The sequence below is a fragment of the Schistocerca nitens genome, chromosome 9 (genome assembly GCF_023898315.1).
Source record: "Schistocerca nitens isolate TAMUIC-IGC-003100 chromosome 9, iqSchNite1.1, whole genome shotgun sequence".
Lineage (NCBI taxonomy): Eukaryota > Metazoa > Arthropoda > Insecta > Orthoptera > Acrididae > Schistocerca > Schistocerca nitens.
The window spans coordinates 320,985,008-321,003,377 of NC_064622.1; the positions used below are offsets into that span (position 1 = coordinate 320,985,008).

Here is an 18,370-nt window from a genome sequence, read left to right on the forward strand (position 1 = left end):
TACACAGAGATATAGTTTGTGTAGTACATTTTCATGATTTACAGACTTGTTTATTGTCGTCAACGTATTTTCACCGAAACAGTAATAACTGGGGCAACAAACGGCATAAATAATATGAGTGAATAAATTGCTCTCGGATTTCCAGTGGCATCTAGCGGCTGAAATGTCACGAGCATTCGACCAAGCACTTACAGGTACTTCGTTGTCTTTCCTGAACACCGAATCACTAAAGTCCCGACGTTCTTGAAATCCACCCGGCGCTCGCTGCAGATTTACGATGTCGTACCGTGTGAGTTTAACTGTATGCATAAAAGAGCGATCTCTGACAATCCACCTTGACAGAAAAACCCACCTGCACCTCGTAATATCAAGGCATCCTTTGAAAAGTCAACAATCGGTGTTATACTAGGCACTGGAAGAAAAATAGTACCGTGTGAGTTTAAAAGTACGCCAATTACGTCCGATATGTGACAATGCACATAGGCAGGGAAACCGAAAGAATGTAATACCCGCATGCCCCCTGCAATATCAAGTCATCCCTTAAAGAGCCAACGATCGACGTTATCTTATCCTTGGCGCTGGAAGAAAAATAATACCGTGTCAGTTCAACTGTACGCGAAACACGTCCGATATGTGAGAATCTGCATAGAGAGAGAAACCCAGAGAACAGAGAATGTAATATCCGCCTGCCCCCCCCCCCCTCCCGCCGACTCTCTGTAATATCAGGTCATCCCTTAAAGAGCAAACAATCGATATTACACTTGGCACTGTGAGAGAAATAATGTTGACTCAATCTTTAGGGACGATGTGAACGGTTTTGTAAGATAGATTCCTTACGAACACTTGGAGGTCACTGACATTGTACGTTTGAATTGCAAAGCATTGTTGATCTTCTATTGGGGATAGCCTTTTTTTCTTTTTTAAAAAAAGAAAAGGAAACAAACTTTTCTGAGGTTTTCAAGTTCTTCTTGTAGGTGCCCCTTACCAGCAATTACGTATCCCATGCGCACAAGCGTATTTAGGACCCCATTGATCTGCGCGGCATTGATACAGCTGACCGCTCGCAGGTACCGATCCGTTTGTTTTTACATCCAAAGGACATCATCTCCAAGGGTAATTTCACATGTCAAGCGCCGTTACTGTGCGTTTATCTGTTTCCTTCTAAGAGGTATTCTCCGCTACTAGCGATCATTTTATGTAGGACTGATAAGGGCATAGTACAATTTCGGAACCGTGAACGGATGGGAACAGAGACCGCTATACTCGTACTTCTCGGGAAAGCTACACTATGTGATCAAAAGTATCTGGACACCTAGCTGAAATGACTTACAAGTTCGTGGCTCCACTGACCGGTAATGCTGGAATTCAATATGGTCTTGGCCCACCTTTAGCCTTGATGCCAGCTTCCATTCTCGCAGGCATACATTCAGTCAGGTGCTGGAAGGTTGCTTGGAGAGTGGCAGCCCATTCTTCACGGAGTGCTGCATTGAGGAGAGGTATCGATGTCGGTCGGTGAGGCCGGGCACAAAGTCGGCGTTCCAAAACATTTCATTGGTGTTCTATTGGATCCAGGTCAGGACTCTGTGCAGACCAGACGATTACAGGGATGTTATTGTCGTGTAATTACTCCGCCAAAGGCCGTGCATTATCAACTGGTGCTCGATCATGTTGAAAGATGTAGTCGCCATCACCAAATTGCTCTTCAACAGTGGGAAGGAAGAAGGTGTTTAAAACATTAATGTAGGCCTGTGCTGTGATAATGCTACGCAAAACAACAAGGGGTGAAAGGCCCCTCCATCAAAAAACACTACCACAGCCTAACACCCCCGCCTTCGAATTTTACTGTTGGCACTAGACACGCAGGCAGACGTCTTTCACCGGGCATTCGCAGTACAAACACCCTCCTATCGGATCGCCACATTGTGTACCGTGATTCGTTATTCCACACAACGTTTCTCCACTGTCCAATCTTCCTATGTTTACTGAGTAGCTGCTTGACCATGGAATCGAAGTTTTCGCACCTCCTACCTATCTTTCATAGTACTTGCAGTGGATCCTGATGCAGTTTGGAACTTGTGTAATGGTCTGGATAGATGTCTGCCTATTGCACATTACGACTCTCTTCGTCGGCGGTCTCTGTCGGTCAACAGATGAGGCCGGCCTGTATGTTTTTGTGTTGTACGTGTCCCTTTATGTTTCCAGTTCACTGTCACATCGGAAACAGTGGCCCTAGGGATGTTTAGGAGTGTGGAAAAGTCGCCTACAGACGTCTGACAGCAGTGACACCCAATCACCTGACTAAGTTCGAAGTCCGTGAGTTCCGCAGAGCGCCCTATTCTGCTCTCTCACGATGTCTAATGAATACTGAGGTCGCTGCTATGGATTACCTGGCAGTAGGTGGCAGCACAATGCACCTAATACGAATAACGTATGTTTTTGGATGTGCCCGGATACTTTTGATCACATAGTGTGTCTTGTGAATGTATCACACAGAATCCATGATTTAAGCAAGTAGTCTTTCCATTTTACAGTTTGTTACCATGGTTTATCGTAGAAAAACCTGCAAGAAGGACGTATGTCATGCACTGGAAATATATTTCTTACATTATAATAGTAACAGCGTTGCATTTCACATGACTAATAGGTCGGAAGCTGAAGCGAGCTAATATTATAGCCTGATTTAAGTGCAGATCCATGTAACCTTAGAAGTGCATGTGTTTATATTCCGTCTTACAAATATCCTTTTGGTACTCATCTCAGACGCTAGAACAATACTTTAGAATACCGTAGTTGATTTATGTAAAATGCTTCAAACTCCATCCGTCTGGAGCTACATCATGCATAAAAACCACCCATATCTTATTGTTCTTAACCGGCTGCTATTGCATCACAACACTTTCAAATCAACTACTATTCTCCTATAAGGGGTACTAACCTCCTCGACACGAGCGCATCTGGAGAAATCTTGTGCACTTGGTTGGGTGCGGACTCGACAAGCTCCATTAATTCACGAGAGGTGGAATGTAGCTGGTCAGTTGCAGATTAAATCGGTAAGGGTGCTGCAGGGTGGGCTGGTCAATGACAGCGAGAGGAGCTCTTTTAACCTTTAACTATATCCTTAGAATACGAGAATGCCCTGTGAATCCCATCCATGTATGGAAAGATTATAGATTATCCACTATGCTTGAGGTGCTACAAATGTTTAGTCTGGTCTGGTATACTTGATGATGTACATGTTCGAGAATTAACAATGAATGAATGTACTGAACAGTCATCTATCTTCATTCATTATACGAGGGCAGTTCAATAAGTAATGCAACACATTTTTTTTCTCGGCCAATTTTGGTTGAAAAAACCGGAAATTTCTTGTGGAATATTTTCAAACATTCCCGCTTCGTCTCGTATAGTTTCATTGACTTCCGACAGGTGGAGCTGTTAAAATGGCGTCTGTAACGGATGTGCGTTGCAAACAACGGGCAGTGATCGAGTTTCTTTTGGCGGAAAACCAGGGCATCTCAGATATTCATAGGCGCTTGCAGAATGTCTACGGTGATCTGGCAGTGGACAAAAGCACGGTGAGTCGTTGGGCAAAGCGTGTGTCATCATCGCCGCAAGGTCAAGCAAGACTGATCTCCCGCGTGCGGGCCAGCCGTGCACAGCTGTGACTCCTGCAATGGCGGAGCGTGCGAACACACTCGTTCGAGATGATCGACGGATCACCATCAAACAACTCAGTGCTCAACTTGACATCTCTGTTGGTAGTGCTGTCACAATTGTTCACCAGTTGGGATATTCAAAGGTTTGTTCCCGCTGGGTCCCTCGTTGTCTAACCGAACACCATAAAGAGCAAAGGAGAACCATCTGTGCGGAATTGCTTGCTCGTCATGTGGCTGAGGGTGACAATTTCTTGTCAAAGATTGTTACAGGCGATGAAACATGGGTTCATCACTTCGAACCTGAAACAAAACGGCAATCAATGGAGTGGCGCCACACCCACTCCCCTACCAAGAAAAAGTTTAAAGCCATACCCTCAGCCGGTAAAGTCATGGTTACAGTCTTCTGGGACGCTGAAGGGGTTATTCTGTTCGATGTCCTTCCCCATGGTCAAACGATCAACTCTGAAGTGTCTTGTGCTACTCTTCAGAAATTGAAGAAACGACTTCAGCGTGTTCGTAGGCACAAAAATCTGAACGAACTTCTCCTTCTTCATGACAACACAAGACCTCACACAAGTCTTCGCACCCGAGAGGAGCTCACAAAACTTCAGTGGACTGTTCTTCCTCATGAACCCTACAGCCCCGATCTCGCACCGTCGGATTTCCATATGTTTGACCCAATGAAGGACGCAATCCGTGGGACGCACTACGCGGATGATGAAGAAGTTATTGATGCAGTACGACGTTGGCTCCGACATCGACCAGTGGAATGGTACCGTGCAGGCATACAGGCCCTCATTTCAAGGTGGCGTAAGGCCGTAGCATTGAATGGAGATTACGTTGAAAAATAGTGTTGTGTAGCTAAAAGATTGGGGAATAACCTGGTGTATTTCAATGCTGAATAAAACAACCCCTGTTTCAGAAAAAAAATGAGTTGCATTACTTATTGAACTGCCCTAGTATGTACGACTGTCTGATGGTCGATAGCTATATGCAAGGTGCAGAGGTGGTGATTTTGTATGGCGCAGGATACGATTGCGTGTTTACTATATCAAAGTGGTAAGTGGTGATATATAGCCTGGTTTGAGATCGGTGTCATGCTGAAGTATTCAAGCTTCTGTCGTCAGCGGTAGAGCAGTGTAATTGAGGAACTGTCTTTCTGTATTTTTAGACTTGTTTGCATGGTTTAACTATCAGTGCAAAATGGCGACCTGTTCTAAATAGTTTTGCTACTGAAAGTCTCGTCTGCAGAAAGAAATGGCGGGTAGTACATCCACACTGGCAGCATCCGTACTTTGCTGGATAAATTAAGTAATAGCTAATCAGAATGTTCCATTCATTCACAAGACAGCCTTTGTGCTGGGGCATAGGAGCCTCTGCATAGCAGTGAGAGCATTTAGCCTTTTGGAGACGGTTGTTGAAAGCATGACGTCACGAATTCCAGGAAGCGTAACACATGATGGAGAAGTTGCCTCGGTAGGACCATCAAGAAGAAAGCATTCGGTGTTATTCTGGGCTACCTTCGTAAACAGGTCCTGTTAGGACAAGAATTTCCATGCAGACAAGCTGAGACATCGCGAAAGCTCCTAGAAGAACAAAACAGACCGTTAACTATTTCTGCGACACTTGATTTCGGAGAAAGACTTAGCTCTTATTTACATATACATGTGACGTCAGTATAACATTGACAACCTTGCTGCGCCTGCGAGGGTGAGCCGCTGTGCAAACATCTCGCTCAGCGCTGGATCTGCAGCTACGAAAGCCATGTCAGCTACGGTGGCTAGGTAAACTCGTGCGTGGCCAGAGGCGTTTCGCTTGTGTTACAGGCTGTCCTGTTAGGATCATTAGCAAGAATTGATCCTGTGTTATTCTGCGACGCATTGCAAAAGACTTCTATAGCGTATCCAGAGGGGTACTTGGCTGTTGTTTCATAGGCATGAGACATCAGTATAACGCTGCCCCTGTATTGGTGAGTCGATAGGGAAACATCTCGCAGCCAAATGTCATTGTACCAGCAACGCTGCCTGGGTAATCATGTGCAAGCAGCCAGAGACATCTTGCATGTGGGACGGATTGGATCAGTGTGAGCACACCACCCAAGTGTGAGCACATTAGGGACTCTACAGAATAGTTTGCTGATATGTCAGGGTCGAATTTCTGAACGATAGTTCTAAAGATTTTTTACGTGCAATGAGTGTAAACTGCATTATCTTCAGCTGTTTAAGCGTTGTGAGCGTGTTTGCAGAGTCTTGTACATGCATTATTTTTGACAATTTTATGCGTAGTGTACGTGTCTGGGGGTCAGTATACTGCACTGTTTTGTGAACAGGTCTGTATGCTGTGCAATGAATTATTTCGACAGTTTACAATTAATGAGAGTGTTTGCAGAGCGTTTTACGTGCCTTATTTTGGCAATTTAGGAGTTGTTTTCGTATCTGCACATCAGTGTACTGCATTATTCCGGTGATTTGGGAATAGATTGCAAATCTGTAGCCTATTTACTGTTTCACAAAAGGGCGAGTGTTTTGAATCAGCATAATAAATATACTATGTGACATCCAGGTCTAAATAAATTGTTCCAACTTGCCACTGAAGAAAATAATAAAAGTACATTCCTTCCTCTCTCCAGCAGCTAGACACAGAGTCCTTTTACCTGCTATTTTTCCCTAGACTACAATGGGACCACAGTGCCCTCTGGTGGCAGTACTGTGTACTAGGTCAGTAGGACTGGACTTCATGGTGAACACACTGGATGGAGCTACTGCGTATGAAAACTCGAATAGTTTAAATAAAAAATGCATATAAAATACTTATGTCCATCCTATCCAGCACTGAGCCCTCTTCCCGCCAATCCCAAAGAAGAGGTTGTGGCTGGATGACTTAGGTTAGTGGGGGTAGCCCAAGTGACCTTTTTTCTGCCAAAATTTGAACTTCTCACCATTTTCTTTGGTTGGGAAGGGGAGGGGAGGAGGTTAGGTTAGTGGAGGTAGCCAAATTGACCAATTTTCCGGCCGTAATTTGATTCTCCCACCATGACGTCATTGTGAAGTTGCTATATCTATCGCCACCATCTTGGATCCCCCATCTTGAATAAATATGGCAACAATGTAGCCTTTGGCAGAACGAAATTTGCCCAACTACTGATGGTTACGTTACAGGAATATGTAGCTGACTTCACAAGATATACATTCGCGCAAGCGAGTTGTGCTTGTTTAGTGCCATTGCTATCTCCATATCATTTCAATAACATTTTCCCTGTTTCCTCACACATTTTAGCTGTTGTAAATATTCCATCTACTATCTACTTCAGTTCGTAGACAGATATCCTCGTAGAAAAACATGTTTTGTTTCACTGGTCGATTCACATTGTTCCCATCTACACCAAACGGTTCACGCTTAATTGCTGATAGCTTCGCAGAGTGGAGTACAGTGGGGTGTGTTTACAGTATTGGTGTTACCGGTAGGTTCAAACAGCACGAAAATATTACACAGATTATTCGGAAAGTAAAATGGGAGTCCCTGAAATGAAGGCACGTTCTTTTCGTGGAACATTATTAAGAAAATTTGTAGAATCGGCATTTCAGGATGACTGTAGAACGATTCTACTGCCGCTAACATACAAACATTTCGCGTACAGAGGTAGATAGACAATCGATTTTCCCTCGTTAGATTTACGAGTGGAACGGGAAAGGAAATGATTAGTTATGGTACAGACTACCTTCTGCAACGCACCGTACATTGGCTTGCGTTTAATGTGTAGCTTGTAATCAATTGCTTTCGTAACCTTCTGTACAGCGCTTTTAATTCTCTCTCTGACAGTCTCTCTCTCTCTCTCTCTTTCTCTTTCTCTCTCTCTCTCTCTCTCTCTCTCTCTGTATCTCTATCTCTGCACGTCTGCGTCGTATTATCCGTCACCGAGAGTCCTGAAGGTGTGCTCAGACTTTTTCCGTTGTGCCCCCTTTCTGGAGTTCCAATTATTTAACGTCCTGTCCATCTTTTCCTCTCCCCCCACGCCCCCGCGCCACCCACCCCTTCCACCCCAATTTTCTAGCCTTCAACATTATTCTCATACTTGGCACAAAAGAGGTCAGCGACACCTACTGTATTTACGTATGTCTAACTATTGCAACTATCAGTTACAACAGAAACCAGACCAATAATAATAATTAGAGTGTTTCCTTCGAGCACACCGAGTTAAACATATTTTAAATCATGATATATTCGTAGTATTCGAAGTGTTGGAGTCTAATAATTAGAAACGATTTATAAGTAATCAGGGGTGTGTATGCAGTTATTCGAACTGAGGCGGAAGTGAGCAAATATGTATATTTCACTACAGCTTTTTTACAGACTAGTTAATTAACTAAATAATTATTTGAAGTTTAACGATCTCCACCTACAAGTTAGCGCCCCTCTCTACTACTTTCTGCGAACCCCTGCTGCCCTCCCACCGTCCCACCAACTCCCAGTTGACGCAACCTCCACTTTGAGAATGGCTGATGTAATGAAACGAGCTTCTCTAAAATTTCTTGAAGACGTTCGCTGTGGTGTTCAAAATCGTTAAACGGCCTTTGTCAAGTAAGTCCATAATCAGCCACACAAAACCGCGTGGCATTAGTCTTTTTCCTACTTCGCTTTCTACTGAAGTTTGCTGTTTTTCCAATTCTTCTGACTTTATATCTTACTAAAGACGGCTACTGGAAAACTTGTGAACAGCTTAGACGTCTGACAAAATGTTGTGACTTGGCAAGACAGCCAAGCCATTATGAGTGGAAGCTGAAAGGCACGCGTTTAAGCTCACGCAGGCTGGCGTGAGGTCTGGAACAGTTAAAGGAATAGAGACTAGTAGAAAAGGTACGTAGCTTCTGGAATACTTAACTTTAATCCATAATTGGTGAACATCGGTCTGACGGTACATGCATCACAAGATAAATAGCAAATGATAATGGCGCCTTGCTAGGTCGCAGCAAATGACGTAGCTGAAGGTTCAAATGGCTCTGAGCACTATGGGACTTAACATCTATGGTCATCAGTCCCCTAGAACTTAGAACTACTTAAACCTAACCAACCTAAGGACAGCACACAACACCCAGCCATCACGAGGCAGAGAAAATCCCTGACCCCGCCGGGAATCGAACCCGGGAACCCGGGCGTGGGAAGCGAGAACGCTACCGCACGACCACGAGATGCGGGCACGTAGCTGAAGGCTATGCTAACTATCGTCTCGGCAAATGAGAGCGTAATTTGTCAGTGAACCATCGCTAGCAAAGTCAGCTGTACAACTGGGCGAGTGCTAGGAAGTCTCTCTAGACCTGCCGTGTGGCGGCGCTCGGTCTGCAATCACTGATAGTGGCGACACGCGGGTCCGACGTATACTAACGGACCGCGGCCGATTTAAAGGCTACCACCTAGCAAGTGTGGTGTCTGGCGGTGACACCACACAAAAGTTTTCACGTTTGGAATACAAAGCAAAGTTTCTGAATCATGACGCAAACGTCGTTTTGAAGGAAGCAATTCATGTGATCGTGTTATATTTGAGCAGACTTATCTTGTAATGCGAACCGACGTTGTCTCTTGTTTGCTGCAGCGTGAAATAAGCAGTTAATTGTTTGAATAATGCAACAAATCTTAATTTCTCCCCGGTTTCGGCGCCATAATACTACGGACCACAACACCATGTTTCCAATGCAACATTAATTTGTTTCTCACAACGGAACTAACATCATGGAATATAAGCATAAGAGATGAAGCCATGAATAACCAGTATTGTCACAGCATCTATAACTATTTTTTACAAACACCAACCCGCAACAGTGCTACTAGTGCTCGAGACATGTCGCCGAGTAAGCTCCGAATTTTTGTCGGTGGAGTTGGGTTCACCTTATATAATGACGTTAATGTGAGGTATGAATTTCTGATATACGTTACGAACTCACAGCAGTCCACCAGTAAGTAACTTTGTAAACGAGGCCTTTATGAATAGGAAAGTGTAATTTGCTTTCGCAGAGAGAAACTACTTCGTGAACCAAGAATCGTGGACGATAGGACTGAGGTGAAAGGCTGCTTGTCCAATGGGCGTACTGAGTGGCTTGTACCGAAGACAATACGGCGGCGTAGTTAATGGACTGAGGGGCTTGAGCGATCACGGGCCGACAATGCACTAGAAACTTCGGCTCAGAGAAGGCCCCAAACAATAGAAAGCAGCGCAAACCGGCTTGTGGGAAGATACATCTAAGATTGCTGCACACACAATTCGTCGTAGGGTAGTGGGGAATTGCCTAGACTGTACAACCAAAGGTTAAAAGTACCGCTATAATTGTAAGGTTCTTCTATTTAGAACACGACCGGTTTCAGGCTCTTATTCGCCCATCTTCAGTTGTCGTACTGAAAATAGCAAGAGACGGGAGATAATTTTTACGCGTAGCAATACACAAGAAAAACAAAAGAAAAATTCCATAGAAAATTTAATAACTACCGGTAGGGCTAGGTGCTGTAAGTCAATGCCAGAGTGACACCAGACTGTACTACAGGCAACCGGCTGCGTAAAGAAATATTCAAAAAATACCAGGGCACTTACACGAGGTGCTGTGACTCGGACCGCCGCAGTGGACGAGTACAATACGCAGTGTGCCCTCCAGCGAGCGCAGAGCAGGGAGTAGCGTACGCGAAGGAGGAAGTAAACTGGTAAACCAGAGTGGCAAACGTATTGCCATCTGTTGACGGTAAGAAGAACGGGGGGCCACTAGCCCGGCCGTTCAAAATTTTAATAAGTGATTAACATTTAGAACGAAAAATGAGAAAAGGAAACACTACATAGAAAACATGAAAAACGTTAAAAGTGCATTATGCGTGTTAAAGGAACATTTTGAGCAGGGCAGTACACAATTGTAGTAAAACTGAGTGGAAGCTGGCGACATAAAATTTATGTATATACCGTAAAAAGGAATTAAACTTTTCCCTATACACGAGTGGCATGCAAGTTTTTAATTAGTGGGAATGTATAAGTGGCGACGTGGAACAACACGCCACAGTCATCAGTTAAAAGAACATACACATGTGTCCTATTTACAAGCATCTCGCTACTGATCAAAAGGGAAAGCAGCGAAAGCTTACAGTCGACACTTTCAGAAACTACACACGTCAAAAAAGTTTTCCATCATCCCCGTTCCCAGAGCTCCTGAAGACAGACGTTCAGACTATCTGTTCCTCAACACACAGAACTCATATCTGACAAATTGGCACCAAGAATCACGGAGGTAGTTCAGCTGATCTTATTAGATGAAGGATAATACAAGAGACACAAATTGTGTAGTAGTGGTACAAATCAGGATCTGGTCCAACAGAGGAAGCTATTCCCTCTCATATGGAACACATAGCGTATCATCGTCATTTCCATATCTTACTATACAGTTCGCAGGTAGTGCCCATGAATTTCGAGTACAGTTGTGCCTCCGTTCAAGCCCAGACACCTCGGACTTTACCGCCATGATGCTTACGCTTACTGCTGGTTGGGAGTGCTACATTGCTGGTACCATATCGGGAAGTATGGTCTCGGAGATTTAAGAGTGCGTCGCACAACTTATTTCTTGTAACATCTCCCTCTGTTGACTTTGTGGCGGCTTCATTTCGTAATAAAGTCAATGAAGTTTGCAACTCGATGTCTAAGTTCCAGTTCAACTCGGGTTAGCCGCCACTGCTAGGAACTTACTATGCCTACGATAAAAATCTCAAGGAAATAATTGTGCGCTGTTCTACAACATGTATCGTACTCTCGTAATCCTGTTAAAACGAAAATTTTTCATACCCCGCTGTATTACTGCAAATATAAATAGAATATTTTCAATTTATTGCACTCTATAAAAGAAACGACGGATTGATGAAAACGGCATACATTCTGCAGCTTGGTGCAAACAAAACAACATCACTCCAAATCGGATACAATACTGAGAGTGGCGAACACATTTATAAGATATGTTTCGGCATGGCAACAGCGAGAGGGGCACCCATTGTTCTCCACCTCCACTTCATGTGCATCACTCGTGTGGGTACAGTATTCCATGAGACTGCAAATTGGAAAGCGGCTAGGAAGTTCTTAGCTGACGACATGTAAAAAATTTTTTAAAAAATTTCGACAATTCTTTAATAAAAAAGATTTTTCCGCAGTTGTCACCACTTTCCCGTCACTAAGCTACAATTTGTAATTAATATTTTTCCTGACTTATATCTGAAATTAATATCTGACCAGGGAATAGCTAAAACATATGCAGCTGGACCATTTAACTTTTTAACCTCTAACAATAACTCGCTGAAAAAGGTAGTCCGTTAAAATAGCGTCTAAGCTGTAAACTTAAAAAAAATCTGCATAGCTTCTCCACAAGAATCGTCGCTGGGTGGAAGACAGGTACTGGCAAGGACAGTCTCGAATTAGGTACAGAATAATGTCTCTAAATTAGATTCAACAGAGCTGGCACTAAACTGCGCCATTCTTCAAGTCTATTAGCATACATTACTGAAACTGACGAAGTGTTTCACTTCCATACTTGTTCTCTGCTATGTGAAGCACGTTTTTTGCTAAAGATAGCTCGATCAGAATGCTGGTTTATTTTTCGGACTCCGGAAATGTATAATTTTGACAGTTGAATTATTAACACAACGTAAAAAGAGCAACTAGACACCTTAACAATGCTATTTATTGAGGACAAAGGAAGAGACCTGCTCGTATTGCACATAACCATGCTTCAAAGAAGGGGTGTTCCGCTGGTCATCAGGTCTCAGACAGTTTTATTTCCGTCTATGAGATTCCCGTCCGAAGATGTATCTGGAGACACCCGGGACAGCGGTGGAATACCAGCCTGTTTGTCGCCCGCCATACGGCCCGAAAACCTGGAGTGATGGTCTGTCGTGCCATTTCGTTTCGTAGCTGGGCACACAGGGAGGTTATGAAAAATGTTCAAATGTGTGTGAAATCTTATGGGACTTAACTGCTAAGGTCATCAGTCCCTACGCTTACACACTACCTAACCTAAACTATCCTAAGGACAAACACACACACCCATACCCGAGGGAGGACTCGAACCACCGCCGCGACCAGCCGTACAGTCCGTGACTGCAGTCCTAGACCGCCGGCTAATCCCGCGCGGCCGGTGGTTATCCATGGTACGTTTACAGCGGTATGTCGACAATACTCTATACCCTGTTTCGTTACCCTTCACGACAAGCCATCCTAGGCTTACATTTCAACAAGATAATGCCCACTCACACATGGCGAGAGTTTCTGATGCTTGTATTCGTGCTTGCCAAACCAGACATTGGGAGGCAAGGTCACGGATCGCTCCGAATTTGGAGCATTATGGTCATGGACTTTGGTGACTTTGGCGATATAGCTCGCCATTTGGACAAAATCTGGCGCTGTATCCCTCAGGAGAACAAACATCAACTCTGTCAACCGGTGCCCACCCGAGTAACTGCTTTCGTAAGGAACAGAGTTTGGCTAATGCGTTACTAACTTACTCAATTTGTGAAGCTCTTTCTCTTAAGAAATTGCGCACTTCTGTGAAATTTTAATTATTTCTTTGTCTATTGATGTGCATCACATTTACCGATTTCATCCCATTCAGATAGTTATTTCGTGATGCATCGATATTTTATTTGGGATTAGAGTGTAATAATAAAATTTTTCAATCCTGAAATAGCGGTCTCCGTACGAGAAGGGATAAACGCTAGTGGAAAGAAAAGAAAGACTGAGATAGATTGGAGACAGACCCACTGCTCGTTTCGGGTTGACAGGTTCATCATCACATTTATAATTTCATTTAACATGTGCTAAACACTAGGTGGTGGCTGCTTTTAGCTCTGCTGAAATGTTCATGGGGTGGTGGTGCTAACGGAAATCGTTCGTTATTTTATGTGCTGTTAACTAGTTTGGAAGAAGTTCATGTTTCGTGCAATAATAAGCGATATTTAAAGCTTTTCTGAACTTTGGGGATAGAGACAGCATGGAGCGCACTGCATACACATATATCCAGTACGAGTACTTTGATCACATGGATGTTCTGTAGCGAATATGTAGCATTATGCTGTGCCTCTACGTAGACATGGTTCTGTCATTTCAGTTTTGGAGGAAATAGGATAAATAACTTTTAGTAAGAACTTGGCACAACAGGAAAGACGCGTTTACATGGGGAAAGATTAGTACAGTGGTGTGGACTCACCGGAATCAAAGAACCGATTCTCACTGTCACTCGACGTCTTCCCTTGGGAAACATGTAACAGGAAAATATCACTCAGAGCTTAGGCCAGTTCCGACTGGCCGACTGCTGGCTACAAGGTACTAGGTAGAGCGATCTATACTATCGGGACACGTGATCAGCATGCCATCAACGCCTCCAGCCATTATTGCCAGTACATGAATCCTAATGCACCCACCGATTCTTTATTCAAGCACCTCCTCATTTGACCTCACGAAGCTAAGTGGACCCGGTATCAGATATCCCTAGCTCAGAAGAAATCTGAGGAGGTACCGGGAATCAAGCTCGAGGCATTCCGAACCGAAACCAGAGACGATAACTATTTTCGTACGAAGGTGGTCGGTCAATGAGCAACATTAATGCTTGAGTAAGAAAACGAAATGATGGTATGGCAATATTGGTCAGGAGATCCCGTCTTGGGTTTTTGACCGCCCGGTCCCGGACTTTCTATCCGACGACTCTTCGGCTTTTGCGAATCGATGAAGGTGGGATGAAACGATTAGGACAACACAAATACCCATTCCCCGAGCGAAGAAAATCTCCGACCCGTTCGAGAATCAACCATGGGACCGCAAGCCATGGAGTTTACTCAATTAACGCAATTAAAGACAAAGAAAAGAAATCAGGAAATTGTATGGATGAAATAGTTGCTTCTGTCAGAGGCGCGTTAAGCCATGAAATAATCAAAAAGAGAGGCTGTGTGTAGGTTGCGCTATACTGACCTCGGAGAAAAATGACTCTAAGCACAATAGGACTTAACATCTGAGGTCATCACTCCAGAAGACTTTTTTTTTGTCATCAGTCTACTGACTGGTTTGATGCGGCCCGCCACGAATTCCTTTCCTGTGCTAACCTCTTCATCTCTTAGTAGCACTTGCAACCTACGTCCTCAATTATTTGCTTGACGTATTACAATCTCTGTCTTCCTCTACAGTTTTTGACCTCTACAGCTCCCTCTAGTACCATGGAAGTCATTCCCTCATGTCTTAGCAGATGTCCTGTCATCCTGTCCCTTTTCCTTATCAGTGTTTTCCACATATTCCTTTCCTCTCCGATTCTGCGTAGAACCTCTTCATTCCTTACCTTATCAGTCCACCTAATTTTCAACATTCGTTTATAGCACCACATCTCAAATGCTTCGATTCTCTTCTGTTCCGGTTTTCCCACAGTCCATGTTTCACTACCATACAATGCTGTATTCCAGACGTACATCCTCAGAAATTTCTTCCTGAAATTAAGGCCGGTATTTGATATTAGTAGACTTCTCTTGGCCAGAAATGCCTTTTTTGTCATATCGAGTCTGCTTTTGATGTCCTCCTTGCTCCGTCCGTCATTGGTTATTTTACTGCCTAGGTAGCAGAATTCCTTAACTTCATTGACTTCGTGACCATCAATCCTGATGTTAAGTTTCTCGCTGTTCTCATTTCTACTACTTCTCATTACCTTCGTCTTTCTCCGATTTACTCTCAAACCATACTCTGTACTCATTAGACTGTTCATTCCGTTCAGCAGATCATTTAATTCTTCTTCACTTTCACTCAGGATAGCAATGTCATCAGCGAATCGTATCATTGATATCCTTTCACCTTGTATTTTAATTCCACTCCTGAACCTTTCTTTTATTTCCATCATTGCTTCCTCGATGTACAGATCGAAGAGTAGGGGCGAAAGGCTACAGCCTTGTCTTACACCCTTCTTAATACGAGCACTTCGTTCTTGATCGTCCACTCTTATTATTCCCTCCTGATTGTTGTACATATTGTGTATGACCCGTCTCTCCCTATAGCTTACCCCAACTTTTTTCAGAATCTCGAATAGCTTGCACCATTTTATATTGTCGAACGCTTTTTCCAGGTCGACAAATCCTATGAAAGTGTCTTGATTTTTCTTTAGCCTTGCTTCCATTATTAGCCGTAACGTCAGAATTGCCTCTCTCGTCCCTTTACTTTTCCTAAAGCCAAACTGATCGTCACCTAGCGCCTTCTCAATTTTCTTTTCCATTCTTCTGTATATTATTCTTGTAAGCAGCTTCGATGCATGAGCTGTTAAGCTGATTGTGCGATAATTCTCGCACTTGTCAGCTCTTGCCGTCTTCGGAATTGAGTGGATGATGCTTTTCCGAAAGTCAGATGGTATATCGCCAGACTCATATATTCTACACACCAACGTGAATAGTCGTTTTGTTGCCACTTCCCCCAATGATTTTAGAAATTCTGATGGAATGTTATCTATCCCTTCTGCCTTATTTGACCGTAAGTCCTCCAAAGCTCTTTTAAATTCCGAATCTAATACTGGATCCCCTATCTCTTCTAAATCGACTCCTGTTTCTTCTTCTATAACATCAGACAAATCTGCACCGTCATAGAGGCTTTCAATGTATTCTTTCCACCTATCTGCTCTCTCCTCTGCATTTAACAGTGGAATTCCCGTTGCACTCTCAATGTTAACCGCCGTTGCTTTTAATGTCACCAAAGGTTGTTTTGCCTTTCGTGAATGCCGAGTCTGTCCTTCCGACAATCATATCTTTTTCGATGTCTTCACATTTTTCCTGCAGCCATTTCGTCTTGGCTTCCCTGCACTTCCTATTTATTTCATTCCTCAGCGACTTGTATTTCTGTATTCCTGATTTTCCCGGAACATGTTTGTACTTCCTCCTTTTATCAATCAACTGAAGTATTTCTTCTGTTACCCATAGTTTCTTCGCAGCTACCTTCTTTGTACCTATGTTTTCCTTCCCAACTTCTGTGATGGCCCTTTTCAGAGATGTCCATTCCTCTTCAACTGTACTGCCTACTGCGCTATTCCTTATTGCTGTATCTATAGCGTTAGAGAACTTCAAACGTATCTCGTCATTCCTTACTACTTCCGTATCCCACTTCTTTGCGTATTGATTCTTCCTGACTAATGTCTTGAACTTCAGCCTACTCTTCATCACTACTTTATTGTGATGTGAGTCTATATCTGCTCCTGGGTACGCCTTACAATGCAGTATCTGATTTTGGAATCTCTGTCTGACCATGATGTAATCTAATTGAAATCTTCCCGTATCTCCCGGCGTTTTCCAAGTATACCTCCTCCTCTTGTGATTCTTGAACAGGGTATTCGCTATTACTAGCTGAAACTTGTTACAGAACTCAATTAGTCTTTCTCCTCTTTCATTCCTTGTCGCAAGCCCATATTCTCCTGTAACCTTTTCTTCTACTCCTTCCCCTACAACTGCATTCCAGTCGCCCATGAATATTAGACTTTCGTCCCCCTTTACATACTGCATGACCCTTTCAATATCCTCATACACTTTCTCTATCTGTTCATCATCAGCTTGCGACGTCGGCATGTACACCTGAACTATCGTTGTCGGTGTTGATCTGCTGTCGATTCTGATTAGAACAACCCGGACACTGAACTGTTCACAGTAACACACCCTCTGCCCTACCTTCCTATTCATAACGAATCTTACACCTGTTATACCATTTTCTGCTGCTGTTGATATTACCCGATACTCATCTGACCAGAAATCCTTGTCTTCCTTCCACTTCACTTCACTGACCCCTACTATATCTAGATTGAGCCTTTGCATTTCCCTTTTCAGATTTTCTAGTTTCCCTACCACGTAGCTTCTGACATTCCACGCCCCGACTCGTAGAACGTTATCCTTTCGTTGATTATTCAATCTTTTTCTCATGGTAACCTCCCCCTTGGCAGTCCCCTCCCAGAGATCCGAATGGGGGACTATTCCGGAATCTTTTGCCAATGGAGGGATCATCATGACACTTCTTCAGTTACAGGCCATATGTCCTGTGGATACACGTTACTTGTCTTTAATGCAGTGGTTTCCATTGCCTTCTGCATCCTCATGTCGTTAATCATTGCTGATTCTTCCGTCTTTAGGGGCAATTTCCCACCCCTAGGACAAGAGAGTGCCCTGAACCTCTATCCGCTCCTCCGCCCTCTTTGACAATGCCGTTGGCAGAATGAGGCTGTCTTCTTATGCCGGAGGTCCTCGGCCACCAATGCTGATAATTTATCAAAATTTAGGCAGTGTCGGGGATCGAACCCGGGACCGAAGACGTTTTGATTATGAATCAAAGACGTTACCCTTTTTTTTTTTTTTTTTTTTACCTCTTCCACTTCAGGCGTTGGCCCCTATCACCCATACTACCCCCAAAGACCGATCTAGCCTAAAAACAAAAACAAAGCTAGTGCCACCGCCACTTTCATCCTAAAGCTAACTAGAGACGGCCGTTCGCCGCCACTTCAGGTTCCGCCAACGAACAAAAATTAAATATGCCTCTGAACTTTGTATATTAAAAAAAAAATAAAAGAAGAAAGGAAAGGCTATAATACTTTATTAAATTTTATTTGTTGTTCATTTTGTTCTTATTTTGTTCTTGTGTATTTATTTGGATTTGAACGCAGGTCTCCTGCCCACGTTCTTTTTTTTTTTTTTTTTATCAATGTGCGAACAGT

The 18,370-nt window shown here is 43.5% G+C and overlaps 1 protein-coding gene across 1 annotated transcript in view; it reads left to right on the top strand.

The window, feature by feature from the left end:
• The window catches only part of LOC126204215 (uncharacterized), a 129,051-nt gene that overhangs the window by 24,153 nt on the left and 86,528 nt on the right, over positions 1-18,370 (top strand). The gene's annotated exons all lie outside the window — the stretch shown is intronic.